Source organism: Schistocerca piceifrons, chromosome 1, assembly GCF_021461385.2.
Source record: "Schistocerca piceifrons isolate TAMUIC-IGC-003096 chromosome 1, iqSchPice1.1, whole genome shotgun sequence".
Classification (NCBI taxonomy): domain Eukaryota; kingdom Metazoa; phylum Arthropoda; class Insecta; order Orthoptera; family Acrididae; genus Schistocerca; species Schistocerca piceifrons.
In genome coordinates, this window is record NC_060138.1 from 657,569,621 (window position 1) to 657,576,781 (window position 7,161).

Below are 7,161 nucleotides of genomic sequence, written 5' to 3' on the forward strand. Positions count from 1 at the left end.
TGTACTGCGGCGTGTATGACATTCATTACACCAGAGATTGCAATTGTGTGCAGCCAATGATGGCCACCACATTGAACATCTATTGGCCTGACATGTCGGGACACACTCTATTCCACTCTGTAATTGAAAACGGAAACCATGTGTGTATGTGTACCTCACCCCTCATGGTAATGTACATGTGCGTCAGTGAAAAAGACCAATAAAAAAGTGTTAGCATGTGGACTAATGTGCTGTTCCAGTCTCTTCTGTACCTAAGGTCCATCACCGTTCCCTTTGGATCCCTACGTAATTCGGTGCTCTCCGATACACACGATCGAACAGCGGAGGAGTGGTACTCAAGCGTCAACTTTAGGTTACAATATCTCCGGATGTTATTAACATTTTACAATGCAACAAACGGCACTGATTACGTATTTGTTTATATGTTCAGATGTGCTAACAAAACTAATGGGGTTCCATTTAAAAAAAAACATAGGTTTGTGTTAAAAAACATACTTCCGTGCATTTTTTATGGTTTGTATTAACCAATTACACTAGCCCCTCTCCTCACGTTTGGTCTGTGGAATCGATTCGTCAGTATTTGATGTGGTTCACGAAATATGTCAAGCGGTAATGTTAGGTGACTCACCCTGTATAATGAGTTGTTATCCAACCAGCAATGGCGTGGTCAAGTGGTGACACCGGTCCCTAAAAGCCACTCTCATGTGTCCTGAATTGATGTCTACGACAGCCCTACTTGTAGTTCTGCTTGGCCTCTGCATCATAAGCAAGCCTGACCTTGACGCGTCCCCTGCTGAATTGGGCTTTGGGGAAATGCAATGGCTTCCAGGTGGGCTTGTTGATCTGGGTGCCTTGACAGAGGACATACCACAATCATTGCAGTTCTTAGCGCATTTGAGAGATCAGATCTCGCACATACAACTGCAACCAATGTCACTAACTGGCATGCAGAAAATGCTTGTCCATAAAGAGTTGAAGTGTTGCAGTCAAGTCATGCTACAAAAAGACAGCATCAAGCACACACTTGAACCACCATATGATGGATCACCCTGTATGGTAACAAGACAAGATAAGATGATGGACAGTTTGGTTAATGGCAATGTGTCAATTGACTGAGTTAAGCTGGCATTTGTCTTGAAGGAATCTTTAGATGATCACTTTCCCCTACACTGATCAACATCATTGTCCAACAGCAGCCAGCAACCTCCCACAACACCAGCAATTCAGATGCAGTCCTGATGCCAGTTACAGTTCCCCAGCAAGATTAAAGGATGGCGCCTGAGGCAACTAACAAAAATGACACTCTGCTTACCCATGGGGGAGGGGGAGGGGAGGGGGGGGGGGGGTGGCGGCGGCGGCGGCTGTGTGGCGACAGGCAGTCATGTAGCTATCATCGCACAATCAGCTGATTGCTTAAGAGTGTCTACTGAGCTCGCACATTGGCCATTCGGAGTACTGGCTGACGTGTGGTTACACCTTGCCATGGTAAATAGATGTTCCGCAGTTTTAGAGTGTTATATTTTAGATTACTCCACTGTTGACTACTTGCTAAACTCTTGCTCTTAGCTTCATTCAACAAATTGTTTTCCTCCTGTGTGCTAATTCTATTGTCATGTTCCTTGTGATTCCTAAAATTTGGAAGCACTCTAATTACGAAAATAATGTGCATTGAATGTAGTAGCCCCCTGAATGAAATTCTTCCACAACAAGAATATAAAACTTGGCTACAAGCCTCATGCACAGAGACAGGAAGATAAGCCAGCCGCCGCTGGTTGATTGCTAGGATACACTAGATGTTGTACAAGGATAATATTGTATAACTTGGAGTGTAACCAACTGTAGAAATGTAATACACAGGGTGATTCAAAAAGAATACCACAACTTTAAAAATGTGTATTTAATGAAAGAAACATAATATAACCTTCTGTTATACATCATTACAAAGAGTATTTAAAAAGGTTTTTTTTCACTCAAAAACAAGTTCAGAGATGTTCAATATGGCCCCCTCCAGACACTCGAGCAATATCAACCCGATACTCCAACTCGTTCCACACTCTCTATAGCATATCAGGCGTAACAGTTTGGATAGCTGCTGTTATTTCTCGTTTCAAATCATCAATGGTGGCTGGGAGAGGTGGCCGAAACACCATATCCTTAACATACCCCCATAAGAAAAAATCGCAGGGGGTAAGATCAGGGCTTCTTGGAGGCCAGTGATGAAGGGCTGTGTCACGGGCTGCCTGGCGGCCGATCCATCGCCTCGGGTAGTTGACGTTTCATAACTAACCTTTTTCGTAGGACTCTCCATACAGTTGATTGTGGAATTTGCAGCTCTCTGCTAGCTCTGCGAGTCAATTTTCCTGGGCTGCGAACAAATGCTTGCTGGATGTGTGCTACATTTTCATCACTCGTTCTCGGCCGTCCAGAACTTTTCCCTTTGCACAAACACCCATTCTCTGTAAACTGTTTATACCAACGTTTAATACACCACCTATCAGGAGGTTTAACACCATACTTCGTTTGAAATGCACGCTGAACAACTGTCGTCGATTCACGTCTGCCGTACTCAATAACACAAAAAGCTTTCTGTTGAGCGGTCGCCATCTTAGCATCAACTGACGCTGACGCCTAGTCAACAGCGCCTCAAGCGAACAAATGTACAACTAAATGAAACTTTATAGCTCCCTTAATTCGCCGACAGATAGTGCTTAGCTCTGCCTTTTGTTGTTGCAGAGTTTTAAATTCCTAAAGTTGTGGTATTCTTTTTGAATCACCCTGTACTTATTGTAATGGAAAGTGAATACGTATATTGCAAAGAAGAAGAGTCTGAAAGCATCCAATACCTGGTCTCTAAAGTAACATTCCAGGCTGACACAGGCATCACAGTGGAAGAAAAGGAATCTGACACTAATATATCTGGGTCACAGTACTTCTGCAACTAATTCAAAGTGCATGAAGATAAAGTTTGTAATCTACAGCAACCATAAAATATACACACAGTCAGTCTCTTACAGACACATGATACATAGCATATCTAGCACCCGCACAGGGATGATCGGACATGTCTGTGTCAGCAAGTATGATTGAGAAGAAGTATAAATTAAAAGGAAATTGTTGTTTTCCATAGCAACTGGCCAACAACTTCCATTACTTGATATTTGATAAGGAGGTTTAGGTACTTGAGTTATATTACTAGAATTGCAGTTAAAAGGAAAATTCGTGAGAAGTCAAACGGTTGAAGAATATAGATTGAATCCAGTGGCAATATCCAAGAACCAGAATAGAATATTAAGTCTACAATTGGGAAGATGGGCACTTCCGTGTCAGCAATTCCATGTTGACATATGGCAGCTAGTTACGGTCTGGTTGGCCATTCACTAAGCAACAACCTGGCAGCAACAGCAATGCTGCAGTTCACCCACTGCATCGCATTAGCATCTCGTCGATGGTGCTGTGTTGCAAGATCACCATGAACCTTCAGTGAGGGGTGTTTGACTCAAATTGATTTTTTGGTCTAATTGTAGTTTCGTGGTGTGTGGGTGAGATAATTGGCAATCCAACTGTCTGATAAAGTTTGTTACTTTGGTGCAGAGTAAGATCAATGCTGAAACAGTTGGATGCAGGAACAATTAAGCATACAGGCAAAGTCACACTGGCCATCATGTCACATGAAAACTTTCCACAGTGCATTTCGAATGGTGGCATTCACAAAGGCCGCTTACGGACTATGATGTCATGTCTAGATTTCGTGGGAAGTTAAGCTAGCTGCACTCACTTGTATTCCAGTAGTGGATTTGATGCTTTTTGCATCTTCTCGGTCTTTATTTCGTTATTGAGTTTTGTTTTAGTGGTAAATTGCAAATGTTCCATGACAACTTAGATGTTTTCCCCTTAAGTGTTCTTTCACAAGTGAGATCAGATATCTAAAAATGAAAAATTATAAGGATTTTACAATAAAAGAATAGAGATGCCACCAACACTTTATACACACCATCAAAATAAGTTTTGCATCACCTCAGTTCTGAGAGTTCTGGAACCTGTACAGAAAACTGGAATAGAGATCAACATAAACATCATTTCCGACCTTTTTTATTGCTCAAGAAAACCACACATCGCATGTTGTACCACCATACAGCGAGACCTTCAGAGGTCCAGATTGCTGTACACACTGGTACCTCTAATACCCAGTAGCACATCCTCTTGCATTGATGCATACCTGTATTCGTCATCCATACTATCCACAAGTTCATCAAGACACTGTTGGTCCAGATTGTCCCACTCCTCAACGGTGATGCAGTGTAGATCCCTCAGAGCGGTTGGTTGGTCACGTTGCCCATAAAGAGCCCTTTTCAATCTATCCCAGGCATGTTCGATAGGGTTCATGTCTAGAGTACATGATGGCCACTCTTGTTGAGCAATGTCATTATCTTGAAGGAAGTAATTCACAAGATGTGCACCATGGGGGTGCGAATTGTTGTCCATGAAGGCGACTGCCTCGCCAATATGGTGCCGATATGGTTGCACTATCGGTCGGAGGATGGAATTCACGTATCATACAGCCATTATGGCGCCTTCCATGACCACCAGCGGCTTATGTCGGTGCCACATGATGCCATCTCAAAACATCAGGTAACCTCCACCTTGCTGCACAGTGTGTCTAAGGCATTTAGTCTGACTGGGTTGCATACAAATATGTCTCCAACGATTGTCTGGTTGAAGGCATATGCAACACTCATCAGTGAAGATAACGTGATGCCAATCCTGAGCGGTTCATTCAGCATGTTGTTGGGCCATCTGTACTGTTCTGCATGGTTCTGTGGTTGCAAATATAGACCTCACCAAGGACTATTGTGCATGGTTTGAGTCATAACATGATGTCCTGTGGCTGCACAGAAAGCATTATTCAACATGGTGGCATTGCTGTCAGGGTTCCTCCGAGCCATAATCCATAGGTAGTGATCATTCACTGCAGTGCAGTAGCAGCGGTTGAGCGACCTGGGTGAGGCATGTCATCGACAGTTCCTGTCTCTCTGTATCTCCCCCGTGTCCAAACAACTCACTTCGGTCCACTCCGAGACGCCTGGACGCTTCCCTTGTTGAGAGCCCTTTCTGGCACAAAGAAACAATGCGGACACGATCAAATCGCAAGTATTAACCGTCTAGACATGGTTGAACTAAAGACAACACGAGCCGTGTACCTCCTTCATGGTGGAATGACTGGAACTGATCAGCTGTCGGATCCCTCCGTCTAACAGGCAATGCTCGTGCGTCGTCCTTTACATCTTAGGGCTGGTTTAGTGTCATCTTTGAACAGTCACAGGGACTGTGTTTGTGATACAATATCCACAGTCAACTTCTATCTTCAGGAGTTCCGAGAACTGGGCTGACGCAAAACTTTTTTTGATGTGTGTATAAATAATAAAGTAGATGAAACAGTTTTCATTAAATAACATTTTAAATAAGAAAGGTAGTTCTGATGAAGGAGAAAAATGCAATTTTTGATGATTTTATTGATTATGTGAGGAAAAAAAACTAAGGAATAAGGTTATCAGGATCTATATATTCCCTTATAAAAATTGTTCACTATGTTTGTATGTTTATATTTTTGCAAGCAAATAAATGTAGATTTTTGTAATATTGTTTCATTTCTCAACACTTTACCACACAAAACTGATGAAGAACCATGTAGACAAAAAAAAAAAGAAGGGAATTGTTACTACATCACAAACTTTAAGCCGACATTTGCCATCTTACATAACCCCCTTACTTTAAATAGCATATGGTGCTTTGATAATGAGGAGACATAGTTGTTTCATCAAAAATTCTAGCTTGCATTGTTTGTGGTGTACCAAGTCCGACAGCAATCTAAAGTTTAAAAGAATCACATTCAAACACTAATTTACTTTCATATGTACACGAATTATGGCTACACTGTTTACTTTTAGTCTTTCTTGTGTTTTTGATTGCCTTCCATACCACAAATGCTCTGGCATCTGAGCCACACTGTATCAACGGTCTTGTCTCCGCACAACATATGGCTACGTGACTGCACTGTTCATTGGTGCAGCATTTCATGCCCTAAATTCCTCTTGCCGATAATAAATCATTGTTCACATTTCTTCCGCCTTCAAAAAGGCTTCAGGCTATAACAGCCGGAGACAGTGTGTGTGTGTGTGTGTGTGTGTGTGTGTGTGTGTGTGGAGGGGGCGCACACACTGTTTATTGGTGCAGTATTTCATGCCCTAAATTCTTTTTGCCGATAACCAAGCATTGTTCACATATCTTCCGCCCTCAAAAAGGATTCAGGATATAACTTCGTGAGTAAAATGTCGCAGACGGTCAACATACATTCCAATTGTGATATGTTTGCTTATTCCTGAGAAACTGATAGTTACTGCCGAGAAATATTCTGGGCAAATAGGCTACCGATGGAAAGTTAGGCACATATGTTACACATGTTAGGGTATCATTACTATAAATATGACGGAAAACGTGAAAAAATATCATTTTTACAGGGTCTAATCACGTTAAAAGTATTGCCATAATGCTGGTACATGTTAAAAAATTATATCCTTTTTTACCCTGTAAATTGTTATTTTTCGTCGCACACTGAATAACGCCATTATAGGTAATATTTCAAAGAGAGAAGATATGTAAACTACAGTGACATCTAACTAAACAAGAACTCTTATTCTGCTTGGAGGTACACCTCTATGCAGTTCTATTTCTTTGATATTTCAATTATCGTTCACTTTGTTGACATGCACTAGGTACTATAGCATACCTTGCTTCTTTTCTCATTGCTCATGTTTATGAGATAGCAAAGTCCATATGGAAGTTTTTTGCAAATGTGAACATTAAAAATGTGCATGAGAGTTGAATGCTGGAAATGTAATGAACAAGACGCAGTACAAGTAAGAAACAAGCGCTGATTTCGGGCTTCCAGCTTCATTTGCTATCAATAAAATAACACTGGATTAAGGACGCATGCATTTCACATATTGAGAAAGAATAAGGGAAGATGGCGCTACAGACTTATGCTGTACGTTGTTTTAAAGCCAGTGGGCGGGGCCTGCCGCCATCTTGGATCCCCCAAAACATTAGCAGACGAGTGTTTACAATTTCTTCTTGTTCGTTATTTCTGTCATGTGCACGCGATAT

The 7,161-nt window shown here is 41.7% G+C and overlaps 1 long non-coding RNA gene across 1 annotated transcript in view; it reads right to left on the reverse strand.

Moving 5' to 3' along the window:
- LOC124787853 overlaps nt 1–6,960 on the reverse strand; it is a 62,704-nt gene extending 55,744 nt beyond the window's left edge. Inside the window, exon 1 of the long non-coding RNA XR_007016020.1 lies at nt 6,785–6,960. This is a non-coding gene — a long non-coding RNA (uncharacterized LOC124787853). The remainder of the gene's footprint in view (nt 1–6,784) is intronic.
- Between the last annotated feature and the right edge of the window lie 201 nt (nt 6,961–7,161).